This window comes from Mus musculus, chromosome 7, assembly GCF_000001635.26.
Source record: "Mus musculus strain C57BL/6J chromosome 7, GRCm38.p6 C57BL/6J".
NCBI classification, from domain to species: domain Eukaryota; kingdom Metazoa; phylum Chordata; class Mammalia; order Rodentia; family Muridae; genus Mus; species Mus musculus.
Genome location: NC_000073.6, coordinates 86,172,408 through 86,188,078, shown reverse-complemented (window position 1 = coordinate 86,188,078; position 15,671 = coordinate 86,172,408). Strand labels below are relative to the sequence as shown.

At 34.5% G+C, this 15,671-nt stretch overlaps 2 pseudogenes; one reads left to right on the top strand and one right to left on the bottom strand.

Moving 5' to 3' along the window:
• On the top strand, positions 1,483-2,395 carry Vmn2r-ps86 (vomeronasal 2, receptor, pseudogene 86; annotated as a pseudogene).
• On the bottom strand, positions 6,011-6,851 carry Vmn2r-ps85 (vomeronasal 2, receptor, pseudogene 85; annotated as a pseudogene).

Genomic DNA, 15,671 nt, shown 5'->3' with positions numbered 1-15,671 from the left:
GTGTGTATCTATATCTATATCTACATATCTATATATCTATCAAATGACCAAATTTTATTAATATAATTAAATAATATTCCACTGAAAAATTTTGGTAAAGATTTTTGTAAAGCATTGAAAATCAAATCATTATAAATTACTCAAACTGGTAGGTATATTTTCTTACTGAAAGTCATTCATTGAATTCTAGTAGTGATGTTTTAACATATAGAAATTTTAAGCGCAAAATAATTCATGCAGTTTCTGGTTGTTTTTCCCCATTCATTAACTATTTTCTGAAATATATGAAGTTAGTTGTGTTTGTACACCCAATCACTGACATGGATATTTTGATATATGGTTTTAGCCTTATATCTAATACATATGTAAAATTATATGGAAGAAGCTGGTCTTATATTTTTATATTTTGGGGTTCATAGAAATGTTAAAAATAAATATGTTCTATGATTTTTACTCACAAGTATATTTAATTATATACATATCAATCTTCTCTTCTCTCCTCTCCTCTCCTCTCCTCTCCTCTCCTCTCCTCTCCTCTCCTCTCCTCTCCTCTCCTCTCCTCTCCTCTCCTCTCCTCTCCTCTCTTCTCTTCTCTTCTCTTCTTTTCTCTTATTTTCTCTTCTATTATTTTCCAGCAAGCTACTAAAATTGTCTTGAATATAAACAGGAATTTTGCATAATTGTACACAAAGATAATACATTTTGAAAATGCTATTAATTCTTTTTTTTATTACGTATTTTCTTCAATTACATTTCCAATGCTATCCCAAAAGTCCCCCCCCACTCCCTTACCCACCCATTCCCATTTTTTGGCCCTGGCATTCTCCTGTACTGGGGCATATAACATTTGCCTGACCAATGGGCCTCTCTTTCCAGTAATGGCCGACTAGGTCATCTTTTGATACATATGCAGCTAGAGTCAAGAGCTCTGGGGTACTGGTTAGTTCATAACGTTGTTCCCCGATAGGGTTGCAGATCTCTTTAGCTCCTTGGATACTTTCTCTAGCTCCTCCATTGGGGGGTCCTGTGATCCATCTAATAGTTGACTGTGAGCATCCACTTCTGTGTTTGCTAGGCCCCGGCCTAGTCTCACAAGGGACAGCTATATCACCATCCTTGCAACAAAGGCTTGCTAGTGTATGCAATGGTGTCATCGCTTGGAGGCTAATTATGGGATGGATCCCTGGATATGGCAGTCTCTAGATGGACCATCCTTTTGTCTCAGCTCCAAACTTTGTCTCTGTAACTCCTTCCATGGGTGATTGTTTCCAATTCTAAGAATGAGCAAAGTGTCCACACTTTGGTCTTCGTTCTTCTTCAGTTTCATATGTTTTAACATATTGTACCTTATATCACAACAACTAAATATAATTTCCTATTTACCACAAAAGGAAGACCTGACAAAAATAATCTGATACATTAATATATGTCTTTTGAATTATTAAGAAATATTAAATCTGAGATAGTGTGCTTTCTGTCCCAGACATGAATCAATGTATCAAGTGTCTAGATGATCAGTATTCCAATTCTGGAGGAACTCACTGTCTTAAAAAAGTTATTGCATTCCTGGGTTATGAAGACGCTTTGGGAATGTCTCTGGCCATCTTAGCTCTGTGCTTCTCTGCTCTCTCAGTTCTTATATACTTGGTATCTTTTTGAAGCACTAGGAAACCCCCACTGTCAAGGCCAATAACCACACTCTCAGCTACGTTCTACTCACCTCCCTCATCTCTTTTTTTCTCTGTTCTTTGCTTTTCATTGGCTATCCCAACATTGCCACAAACACAGTGCAGCAGGCCACATTTGCTGTTGTGTTCACTGTGGCTGTTTCTACTGTCTTGGATAAGACAATTATTGTAGTACTTGCCTTCAAGCTTACCAATCCAAGTAGAAAGATGAAGTGGCTACTGGTATCAGGGGCACCTAAGTTCATCATTCCAATTTGCACAATGATTCAAGTGATACTCTGTGGAATATGGCTGGGTACTTCTCCATTTGTTGATGCTGATGGACATGTTGAAAAGGCCACATTTTTATTATCTGTAACAAAGATTCAATTCTTGCCTTCTATTGTGTCCTGGGATACTTAGGTTCCATTGCCACTAGAAGTTTCATTCTTGCATTCTTGACCAGTAATCTGCCTGACACATTCAATGAAGCCAAGTTCCTGACATTCAGTGTGCTAGTATTTTGCATTGTCTGGGTCACCTTTATTCCTGTCTATCACAGCATCAAGAGAAAGTCTATGGTGGCTGTGGAAGTTTTCTGTATATTGGCCTCTAGTGCAGGGCTGCTTCTTTGCATCTTTGCACCAAAATGCTTCATTATTTTGTTACGGCCTGAGAAAAATTCTTTTCAAAAGTGTCAGAATATGCCTTCTAAAATTGAAAACAGTTGTTAAAATTTTTCTGACATGATTGCTAGACCAAACTTATTCATAAAAATCCACTGACACTACTAGTTATAATCAAATTTTAAGTCCAAACATTTAATTTGTTCCCATTTTTAAAGAATGAAAAGAAGCTATATATTAAAATTAAAAAACATGACTTAAATCTCGATTCTCATAAATCAAGCTGTGTGGTCAGTCATTTCTGTGACTGCAATTCTATATTCCTTTTTTTATGCTTTTGGTTGAAGTATATAACAGCTGGGAATTGGTTCTGAGTTTTATAAATGATTTTTTAATTTCTATTTTCTTGTGAAAATGTCTTTTGTGAGCTATTGTTGTGGTCCATCATAAATAATTATGGGAGAAATGTATATGGATATTTGGTAAATTAAGGGATGCTTTATTTTGATATGGGAGACAGATATATTATAGAGCTGAGGATGCTACCAAGGAAAATCTTTTGAAATAAGAAATTCTATCCTCTTTCAGTATGAATCCTGGCAGCATGACAATGCTCCACCAAGTCATTCCCCCATCCATGCATATATTAGCAGCATTAAATGGACATAGTGGATAATTAAAAAGCAATATTAAAAAAGTTGAAAGAATGATGTTTTGAGTATATACGTGGTACCTTGTATGGGCTAAGAAGTAGTATATTTAGTCACGTCTCATTTTCTAAAAGTCTTACCCAGAAAGAGAATTAGTAACATGCTAGAATGGGAAAGAAATAAGTAAAATGACACATATATACTATAAAGCTTAAAAGGGGGTTATGTATGAGTTGTTTGAAGGCCTCCACAAATACTTAATGAACACATTGCAAACAAGAACTTAGAAACAGAGCAGGCAACTCACAAAATGAAAATGACATCATGGAGGTAAGGAATGTAATTGTGATTCCTTTCACACATTTTCACTTTGTATTAGTGAGAGTAATATGCTCTCATTAATAAAGATAAAGAATATAGAATCCTAAGTTTTCTAAAGTTCAATTAGCCTTTATGAGAAGATATTTGTTCCTTCTTTGTCTTTCTATATTCTAGCATTAGTGTCCTATATAGTTCTCCTCTACCAGCATTAAGCTGAGCATTATTTTGTTACTTTAATTTATATCATTTCCAAAGGAAACAGAAACACCCTTACTTCCATTAGATTCTTTCTTTTTTATTTATTCACTTTATATCCTGCTCACTTTATATCCTGCCCCCTTTTAAAATCTACTCTTAGTTCATATGAACATTTAATTAGTAGGACCTCTATTTTTAGATCAAATAATAGATTATCAATATTATCTGACTTTTAGAATTAAATTGGTGTGGAGACATGTATGGGGACTAGTTGGAGGCCTGGGGCTGAATGTGGTGACTACAGGGAGTCCATGGTGGTGAGCCTAGCTGAGACTACCACCAGAAGATGAGACAGAAACTGGAGTAACCATATCCTATATCCAAGCAGGACATTCAGAGACATGCGAGCAACAAAAATCCACCCACAAAGTCTTCAACTTCAAAACTTTTCTTGCAAGACGTGAAGTGTGGCACAGTCACTGAGGGAAAAGACAACCAATGACCACACCAACATAAGACCCATTCTGTGTTAGGGAGCCTACAATGAAGACTATACATGATGTTCTGAGGGGCTTCATACTGCAGAGGATGGAGGCAGATGCAGAGACCAACAGTCAAACATAAGGCAGATCTTGGGAAGGTGAACAGTGGGTAATAGAAGTAAGCAGGATTTAGGTGTCATAAACAACATAAGAAGAACTAGAGGGACAATTAATCTGGAACCAACCATATAACATTCATAAATTATAAATAAACACCTTACCTACTTTTAGCAAATGTGATTCTTGGTCTTCATGTGGTTCCACTAAGACATGGAACAGATTTTTCTCAGTTTCTGTTCCCTTCTTTGACTCCCCTTTCCCAACCTGAAATGCCTGGTTGGTCTTCACTTTTAGAGAATGTACTTAGTCATACATCATTGAGTGGTAAACAAGAAGAGGCATTACCCTTCACTGGGAAGTAAGTGTAAATGGGAGTAGGAAGATTATAAAGGTGAGTCTACAAGGAGAGGAGCAGGAGTGTGTTTGGAATAAAAATGAACTAAAAAATAAGAAAATATTCCTCTAATATCAACATTTTAACACAAAATTTCATGAAAGCTTCATGGTCCTATATATTTAAAATTGGGAAGTAAGCTTGAAAATATAGATGGCATATGTATAATAGCCTAGAAAATATCTTTAATTTGTTTCTTTTGATCAGTTCATATATTAATGAACGCAACCAACCCAGTCATATCCATTCTGCACATCTATACGACTTTCACCACATTTAATCACACTCTTCACCCAACTTCTTGGCTTTAGTTTGTATTAACTCAGTAGGTTCATTCTGTGATACCAAACTGTCCATATGTTTAGGACTTTTACTAGAGAGTACAAATGCCAACATAAGCTGTTTCCTCAAAAAAGAATGAGTTTCCCTCCCATAGTACCCACTACTTCCTGAAGCTTATTATGTATGTGTATGGTGCATCCAAAAGTGTTGCCTGAATGTATAATAGGGTTTATTCTTTTTGATCTTATAGATATCTTGTTTTATAATTAGAATTTTAATAGCAACATCATATTACAAATATCTCATTTCACTGCATTCCTTAGTAACTGGGTCTTTATTTCTTCTCCCTTCCATGCTATAATATTTCCCAAGCCTTGATGAAGAAGGGATTTGGTTAGCTGTTTTATTTTATTTGGTACACCCAGTATGTTAGTCTCCATACTTTAAACCATCATACATTTCTGAATTGACTGTTGTGTAAATAAGATATAAATTGGTGTTTATGACTTTATTTGAGACACGTCTATGTCTTGGATGATAAACCAAAATATTTAGAAATGCATTCAATACAATGACCACTTAGCAACAAAAAGTATGATGTTTTTATGAACCTCATACATCCTAATCCATGAGGCTTTCAACAATATTACAATATTATTCCTGAAACGCTTTCATGATGAGCAATTTTCAAGTTAAACCGACAGAAAGTTATTGATATAAGACACCATAATTTTAATCATCCTAAGTATTGTGACATCATTTCATATACAAAATTATTTAATTTACCTTTATTTTAAATTTTTGGTAGTTCTTTATAACAGGTTTTCTTATTTATTGGTATTTGTATGCATTATCCATGTAGCAATACTTATTCTGGAAAGTACTGATATTTTAAAAATTATACTGGAAATAGATATCAAATGAAATAATTTCTAATTCAAAGATCTGATTTCTAGATGCCAGGCAATTAAATAGTAAATTCTAACAAACATTAGAGAAATAAGACTCTGTGATTAAATAGTTTGTTCCAGTAGATGGAGGTCAAGGTCATATATTATGATTTATTAATCATACTGTATTCTACATATTTTCATGTTAGAATCTTCAAATTTTGATATAATATTTGAGTACTAGAAAGCAGCCTTGTTCTTAAGTGGATGTGTTTAGAAATCTATGTAAGCAGTTAAATCTGATTAAGATTATAAGTTTTAGAATGCAACTTCCTAAACTTATAAAAAGAAATTTTCTCTGGTCTTAATAAAATACTCTAGCACTTTGAGGCAAAGACACAAAGAAGTAGTCTTTCACTAGAGTCTAAGATAGAGAAGACCTCTACAGCAACCATTGTTTGGCCCTTGGTGCTGTGGTAGAGAGGAAGAAAAGTGATCTACACACTGCAGAATATTACCATACTGAATGTCAGGAGCTTGGTTTCATTGAATGAATCATACAAATTCCTGGCGAGGAATGGTACAGTAAAACTGCATGCTGCAACAAAGCCACTATATCCTAGGACATAGAAGAAAGCCAACACTGAACATTTGTTGCAAACATTGATGATGAAGTCTTGCAATATGTGTACATTAGCATCAACAAATAGAGGAAAAAAATCCCAGTCATATTCCACAAAGTATCAGTTGGATCATGATATATATGAGAATGATGTAGTTAGGTGCACCTGACAAAAGTAGCACCTTTATCTTTCTTCCTGGCACAGTAATCTAGAATGCCAGTACTACAGTAATTATCTTTGTCAAGACAGTATAGGCAGCCACATTGAACACAATGGCAAATGTTTTCTATTGTAGGATATAGCTGGTCATAGTGGGATGACCAATGTAGAGTAAGAAAGACATAAATCAAAATATGAAGGAGACTAGTAGCACATAACTGAGAGTTAAATTATTGGCCTTGACTATGTGAGTGTCTCTCTGTTACAAGAAGACACAGCATACAACTGCTCGAAGGGCAGAGAAGCACAGGGCTAAGAGAATAAGTATCATTCCCAGGGGGTCTTCCTAGGCAAGAAAGGGCACAACTTTTTTAAGGAAGTGTGTTTGATATCTGTTGTTATATGGATCCTCTGGACACTTCAAACACTGATCCATGTTTACTCTAGATAGAGAAATATTGTCATATTAATTTTTCTGTATTTATCACAAGGTACACTAACTTCATTCATTGGAAAAGCATAACTAAAATAGACTTTCATATTGTGAGTGATTTGGGGGAAAATAAATGTGGAAATTGCATAGGATGTAATCCTAGATACCAATGTTATTTACTTTTATGCTATCTATGGTTAATAATGTATATTAATATATTTCATATATTCTAGTTGTGTAAAATAATTTAAAAAATGAAAATGTACTGTACTGTAATATTCACTTTTCTTCAATGATATAACTTTGATTAAATACTCATAAAAGAAGACTTTTTCATTCATAATTTTATATATTATGCAAATCATGAACTTATAAGAAACCATGTCCATGTATCTTTGGTCTAATTATCAGCAATCTAGTTTCTTGGACATTAAACTCCACTACTCTCTGTCTTAGAAAAGTACCTATGACTAATAGTTTACAAAACCATTATGATCTGTAACTAGCCTTGAAATACTTGTCCTTATTCACACAGATAGGCCTATTCCTCACAGTTCATTGTAGAACTTTGTCTATGAAAAAACACAAAAAGCATTAGAGAAAACCAATATAGAAAAATTTATAGTTTTGCTTCTTTTTCAATGGATTCATAAAAAAAATCAATTCCTCACTAAAACTCAAAAATAAGAGTTTTAAAGATTTTAATAGATAGATGAAAATAATTAGATGGCCAACTATGTATCTCATAATGTTCATATTAGTTCCCATAAAATTTCACAGAAATGGTTGTTTAAATGTGAATTGTATAATAAACAAAACTTTAGAAATTATAAAGTGCAGAACCAAAGACCATCAGGCAACAAGCTTGGAAGGAGTCTAAAAGACAATTAAGGAATATTGAGAGTTGGGAAAAGTTGCCTTCCCAAAGGAGAGCACTCCAAGGAACAATCAGTTTATAATAAAATAGCATTCCCTGAAAGCATGTAAGTAATATTATACAAACGAATTATGTTTCATTTAGAACTAAATGAATTTTCAGGAATATTTGTATTACAAGGTTGTAAAATTGAAAAAAAAAAGGAAGAAGGAGAGGTATTTTGGAGTAAGAAGAATAGGTAATGTTTAAATGATATAATAGTATTATAATTTCCAAAATAAATGTAGCATTGAAAAAGTATCTTGCTGAGCCATGGTGGTGCATGCATTTAGTCCCAGCACTTGGGAGGCAGAGTCAGGTGGATTTCTGAGTTCAAGGCCAGCATGGTCTACAAAGTGGGTTCCTGGACAGCCAGGGCTATACAGAGAAACCCTGTCTAGAAAACAAAACAAAACAAAACAAAACAAAGACAAAAACAAAAACAAAAACAAAAACAAAAAAGAAAAAGTATCTAGCATTTTGCTGCATAAAAGAAACACAGCTCAATAACAAAGGCAGATGCTACTTCAGATACAAGAACGGAAAACATTCTTCCAAGCAAATGTTCACAGGAAACAAGCTGGAATTGCCATACTAGTGTCCAATAAAATACACTTTCAACAAAAATTATCAAGTGAGAAGAGGATGTATGCTTCATATTCATCAAAGGGAAAGTCCAGCAAGAGGAAGAGTCATTTCTGAATATCTATGCCCCAAATGCAAGGGCTACCACATTCATAAAAGAAACATTACTACAATGGTTTAATGCTGTAATAGTACTATAATTTCCCCAATAAAAATAGCTTTAAAAAAGCATCTGACATTTTGCTTCATACAAGAAACACAGTTCAATAACAAACATAGACACTATCTCAGAATAAAAGAATAGAATATGGTCTTCCAAGCAAATCTTCCTAGGAAGCAATTTGAATTGCCATACTAATATCCAATAAAATAGACTTTCAACAAAACATTTATCAAGTGTGACGAGGAAGGACACTTCACAATCATCAAAGAGAAAACCCTGCAAGAGAATGTCTTTTCTGAACATCTATGCCACAAATGCAAAAGCACCCACATTCATGAAAGAAACATTTCTTAGCCTCAAAACATACATTCAACCCCACACAATAATAGTGAGAGACTTCAACACCCCACTCTCACCAGTATGCAGATCACTGAAAAAGAAACTGAACAGAGACACAGTGAAGCTACTAGAGGTTATGAAACAAATGGATTTAAAAGATATCTATAGAATATTTCATCCTAAAACAAAAGAATTTACATTCTTCTCAGCACCTCACCATGCATTCTCAAAAATCAAACATATGATTGGTCACAAAACAACCCTCCACCAATGAAAGAAGATTGAAATAATCCCAGGAATCCAATCAGATGAACCTGGCCTAAGGATGGTCTTCAATAATAGGAAAAACAACAGAAAGCCCACATACACGTTGAACCTGAACTCAATCAAATGATGTCTTGATCAGTGAAGAAATAAAGAAAGAATTTACAGACTTCCTGGAATTTCATAAAAATATAGAACATTATACACAAACTTAAGGTACACAATGAAAACATTGCTAAGAGGATTATTTATGCCACTAAGTGCCCTGTCAAATAAATTGGAGAGATCTTACACTAGCAACTTAACCTGAGATCTTACACTAGCAACTAGGACATCTGAGAGTTTTAGAACAAAAAGAAACAAACTCACCCAAGAGGAATAGACGGGGAAAAAAAAAGTGAAACACAGTGCTGAAGTGAACCAAATAAAAACAAAGAGAACAATACAAAGAATCAATCAAAACTAAAGCTGGTTTTTGAGATAATAAATAAGATAGATAACTGCTAGCCAAACTAAATAAACAGCCTAAAGCATTATCCAAAGTAACAAAATCAGAAATGAAAAAATAACATAAGATACCACATACCAAAGTTAAATCAAGAGCATGTAAACTATCTCAAAAGAACCATATCACACAAGGAAATAGAAGTCATTCAAAATCTCCCAAACAAAAAAAAGCCCAGAACCAGGTGGATTTAGTGCAGAATTCTATCAGACCTTTAAAAACAACTGATACCTATTTTCCTCAAACTAATCTATAAAATAGAAACAGAAGGAATACTACCCAACTTGTTATATAAAGCCACAATTACTCTGATACCTAAACCAAACAAGGACCCAACCAAAAAAGAAAACTTCAGATTAATCTTGCTTATGAATATCGATGTAAAAATACTCAATAAAATTCTTGCAAACTGAATCCAAGAACACATTAAAATTATTATTCACCGTGACCAAGTAGGCTTCTTCCAAGGGATTCAAGGTTGGTTCAGTATACAAAAATCCACTAACATAATCCACTATATAAAATAAGTCAAAGAAAAAAAATCACATGATCATTTCCTTAGATGCAGAAAAATAATTTGACAAAATACAGCACCCCTTCATATTAAAAGTATTGGAGAGGTCAGAAATTCAAGGCCCATACCTAAACATTATAAAAGGAATTAACTTCAAACCAACAGCTAATATCAAATTATATGGAGAGATACTTGAATCATTCCCAATAAAATCAGTGATAAGAAAAGGATAGCCACTTTCCCCATATCTAGTCAATGTAACACTCAAAATGCTAGCTAGAACAACAAGACAACAAAAAAAAAAACATCAAGGGGATTACCCAGGAGTTTCTGTGCATGCAGCACAACTGACCAAAGAGTCTGAAAGCCTCCCTGGAGTTCTGCTGCAAACATGGCAACAGAGCTCATCATGTGAAAGTCTTCCAGGATAATAGCTACATACAGGTCAACAGCTGATCTGCTCTTCTGAAGATCCAATAATCTGAAGGTCTCACAATAGGTTTGCTACAGACAATGTCATAGACCTCCAGGGAGACCTGCACCTACCCAGGGAGAGAAGAAGCAGGCTACAGACCCAGACACCAAGACCATCTTAAACTAGGGTTAACCAGATTGTGAGAGGCAAGTGCAAGTCCACAAACTACAGAAGCTAATATACTTTGGTATTATCAGAACCCAGTTTTCCCAACACAGTAATCCCCAGATATACCAACTGAAAAATCAAGAAGCTGACCTAAAATTCAGTCTTATGAAAATAATAGAGATCTTAAAGAGGATATAAATAGTATACCTTAAAAAATACAAGAAAATTCAGGCAAACAGGCAGAATCCCTTAAAGAGAAAACAAATAATTCCTTTAAAGAAATGTACAAAACCACAATCCTACAGATGAAAGAACTAAGTGGTCCAAGACCTAAAAGTGGAAGGAGAAACAATGATGAAAACAAAAAGGGGGGCAAATGTATAAACAGAAAACCTAGGGGGAAATGTCAGGAATTATAGAGGAAAGCAATACCAACAAAATACAAGAGAAAGAGAAAGAGAGGCTCTAAGATGTAGAACATACCTTAGAAGATCTTGACATAACTTTCAAAGAAAACATCAAAACATTTAAAAAACAAAACAAAACAAAACAAAAAGCCTTCTAATGCAAAAAATACTTTAAATCCTGGGCACAATGAAAAAACTAAATTTAAGAATAATAGAAATAGAGGAGAGAGAAGATTTCCAGCTCAAAGGACCCAAAAACATTGTTAATAAATCATAAAATGAAATTTCCCAAACCTAAAGAAAGAGATGGCCATAAAGCAAAAGAAGCTGATAAAACAACAAATAGATTAGATCAGAAAGCAAAATCCTCTAAGCACATAATAATCAAGACAGTAAATGCACAGAACAAAGAAAGAATATTAAAAGCAACAAGGGAAAAATGGAAAAGTAACATATAAAAGAGACCTATAAGAATTACACCAGACTTCTCAACTAAAACAATAAAATCTAGAAGAGCCTGGATAGAGGTCAGGCCGACCCTGAGAATAACAATGCAAACCCAGACAACAATACTCAACAAAACTCTCAATCAACATAGATGAAAACACCAAAATATCCTAGAATAAGGCCAAATTCAAATAACTAATCCATGCCTACAGAGGATTCCAGAAGTAAAACTCTAACACAATGTGAGAACCTACCCCAAAGAAAAAACAAGATGTTAATCATCGTACAACAAAGTCAAAAGTAGAGATTTACATGTACACAGTGGCACCTATAATAAGTATAGCCAGAATTAAAAATCACCTCTCAATATCAACAGACTCAATTCCCCAATATAAAGACATGAGCTAACACAAGGCAGAACACACATTGATCACATACAATAATAGTTGGAGACCTCAATGCCCACTCTCACTAGTTGACAGATCATGGAAACATAAACTAAACAAAGACACAGTGGAGTTAACAGAAGTTATGAACCACACTGTATAACAGATAGATACCCCACATTTCACCCTAAAACAGAGCCTATATTGTCTCAGCACATTATGGTACCTTCTCCAAAACAGACCTTATAATCAGTCAGAAACAAGCCTCAACAGATAGAAGATTAAAATAATCTTATGCATCATATCAGATCACCATGGACTAAGGTTCAGTCTTCAAGAACAACAAAACAATTGTACTGGCTAGTTTTGTGTCAACTTGACACAGCTGGAGTTATCACAGAGAAAGAAGCTTCAGTTGAGGAAATGCCTCCATGAGATCCAACTGTAAGGCATTTTCTCAATTAGTGATCAAGGGGGAAAGACCCCTTGTGGGTGGGACCATCTCAGGGCTGGTAGTCTTGGTTCTATAAGAAAGCAGGCTGAGCAAGCCAGGTGAGGCAAGCCAGTAAAGAATATCCCTCCATGGCCTCTGCATCAGCTCCTGCTTCCTGATCTGCTTGAGTTCCAGTCCTGACTTCCTTGGAGATGAACAGCAGTATGGAAGTGTAAGCCGAATAAACCCTTTCCTCCCCAACTTGCTTCTTGGTCATGATGTTTGTGCAGGAATAGAAACCCTGACTAAGACAACAACGAAAAACCCACATTCTCATGGAAACTGAACAACTCTCTACTCAGTGGTAACTTGGGCAAGGAAGAAAGAAAGAAAGAAAGAAAGAAAGAAAGAAAGAAAGAAAGAAAGTAATCAATTTCTAGGATTCAATGAAAATTAAAAAAAAACAGCACAAACAAACTTATAGAGCACAATTAAAGCAGCACTAAAAAAAAAAAAAAATGACACTAAGTGCTCTGGTAAAGAAGTTGGAGAGATCCTACACTACCAACTTAACAATACACCTGAGAGCTCTAGAACAAAAATAAGCAAACACATCCAACAGGAGTAGACAGCAGGAAATACTAAACTCAGGGCAGAAATCAATCAGAGAGAGAGAGAGAGAGAGAGAGAGAGAGAGAGAGAGAGAGAGAGAGAGAGAGAGAGAATGAATCAAGAAACCGAAAGTAAGTTCATTGAAAATATCAACAAGATAGATAATCCACTAGGCAAATGAATTAAAGAATCCAGAGAGAGTATACAAATTAACAAAATCAGAAATGAAAAAAAAAGACATAACAGGAATAGATGAAATTTTTTAAAATCATCAGATTCTACTACAAAAGCCTATATGCAATAAAACTGGAAAATCAAAACGAGACTGATGATTTTCTAGACAGAATCCACATACCAAGTTTAAATCAAGAACAGGTAAACTATCCAGAGGCCCATATCACCTAAGGAGATTCACTAAAAAAACTCCCAACTAAAAACAAACAAACAAACAAACAAACAAACAAACAAAAAACAAAAACAAAAACAAAAAAACAAAAAAAACAAAATACAAAAAAACCCAACTAGGTTCAGATGGCTTTAGTGCAGAATTCTAAAAGACCTTCAACAAAGAGATAATACCAATACTCCTCAAACTATTCCATAAAATAGAAATAGAAGGAACACTACAAAATTCATTCTATGAAGCCACAGTTGATCTGATCACTAATTACAAAAGAACCTAATAATCAAAAATAACTTTAGAATCTTGTTTTCCAAGTGTGATGTGGCTAAGATTGTGGGAGAACTGGGTTAGAATGACTCCAAGTTGCCTTGGTTTCTATTGCCTATGTTCTTTGGCTTGTCTCTCACCATCCTTTTATCTCTGATGTTAGCTTGTCTTGCTGTCTCTGACTGGAACCTCTTGTGAGCCGTGAAACTCTAATATTAGGTGTGTCAGTACTCCTTGGAGACAAACTGCTTCTGCTCAGGATTGTGGTGGGGAGAGCTATAGTACAATGTTAGCTCTGAGGTGCAGACAAAACCAGAAGGCAAACTTCATATGAAAAGACAAAACAATTATGATAGCCCTGTTAGATGAAGCCCGTCAATGTGGGCATAGGATTTCAGATCGGTCTCCAGTCTTTTCCTATTTGCCTTTGAAACTGGCAGTTCCCTGGCATCATCTGGATGCTCTCATACTCCCATCTTGATGAGTCTCTTTACCTGTAAGCGACCCCCAATTAAATGTCCATAGAAGTGTTTCTTTGTTCATGAAATCTGCTCACAGATGTAAACCCTAACTAAGAATCTTTTTTCCTCTGAGAAGAGGAGGATTACCACACTGGGTACCATCAAATCCTGGAATATCAAATCTCTGCAGGACTAGGTACATCCTCTTCAACTGAGGCCAGAAAACTCAGACCGCTTAGGAAAACAGGAACCACAGGCAGACAACACAGGATTGTCCCTCCAGTTGTTGAGGGACCTCCATGAAGTCCAAGCTGAGCTACTGCTACATATGAGGACAGGGAATAGAGGACCCCATATTTATTAAATAATTACATAATTCAAGAGAGCTATAAAAACATATCTCATAAGTTTTGATGTATTTGTATATGATAATTAACAGAGAGAAGTGATTGAATTTAAGGGGTGACAAAAACTACACAATATTCTAGTCTAAGGATATCATAGTTAATCCATGTTCTTCAGGGCATGGGTGTTACTGCAATAATCTGAGCAGACTGAATATAAATTACAGAGGTGATAGATGAGTAGAAGAAAACATACTCTTAGACACACCAGGACAGGGTAAAATCCCAGGGACTTTACCAGGAAGCACAAAGCCTTGCAAATCTAAGAAAGATCACATCCAAATATGAAAAGGAGAGCAACATATACAATTTCATTATTTGTATTAATGAATGGAAATTTTAATCCCTAGGAAAGAGAGACAGTTTTGTATTTTTTCATACAGTCTACACACTAGTACTGTGATTGTCTTTTATTGAATGATCACTTATCCTAAACAATTTTTTCCAGCAAAATTTAGATTTCATGGATTAAAAAAAATAGAGGACCCAAAGTTCTGTGGTTGATAAATGTTGTAATAGAAAGAATTAGGGAAAAATATTTTGATAATCAAAAAAATAGTGCAAAAATAAAGACTATCAAAGAACTAAACAGAAAAATATTAAGTTTTTAAAAGAAATAACTAGTCAGGCAAATTCAATATAATATAGCAACTAGGGAAAAAAGAACAACTAAATGGGAAAACCCATATAATTTTGAAACTGTATTCTAACAAATGATACTCATTAAAAAAAAAAAGATCAATGTTCAGCCTCATACACTGGGTTTTTTAACCGTCTTTTATAGTGAGATTTTTCAGTCCTTTCAGGGATAATTTTTTGCTTCCTGTTGCTTATATATACCCCTCACAAAATCTTCCATAAAGGAAACTACCACCGAAGATGAATAACAAAAATATTTATAACTAACTTTAAATGTTAATTCAAACTGAATATAATCTAGGGTTTATGTGGTTTGTAATGATGAATCATTATGCAAATAGCTCTTAAGTTATGAGACTTGAATTCTTAATGAATATAACAATTAACGTTAATAAAATTTGAAGTTATTCAAGAATGATATTCTATGCACTCAAATTGTTTTTTAACATTTCCTAAAGAAAAATGAAAGCAAAATTTTACTAGCCTTAATTTCCCTAC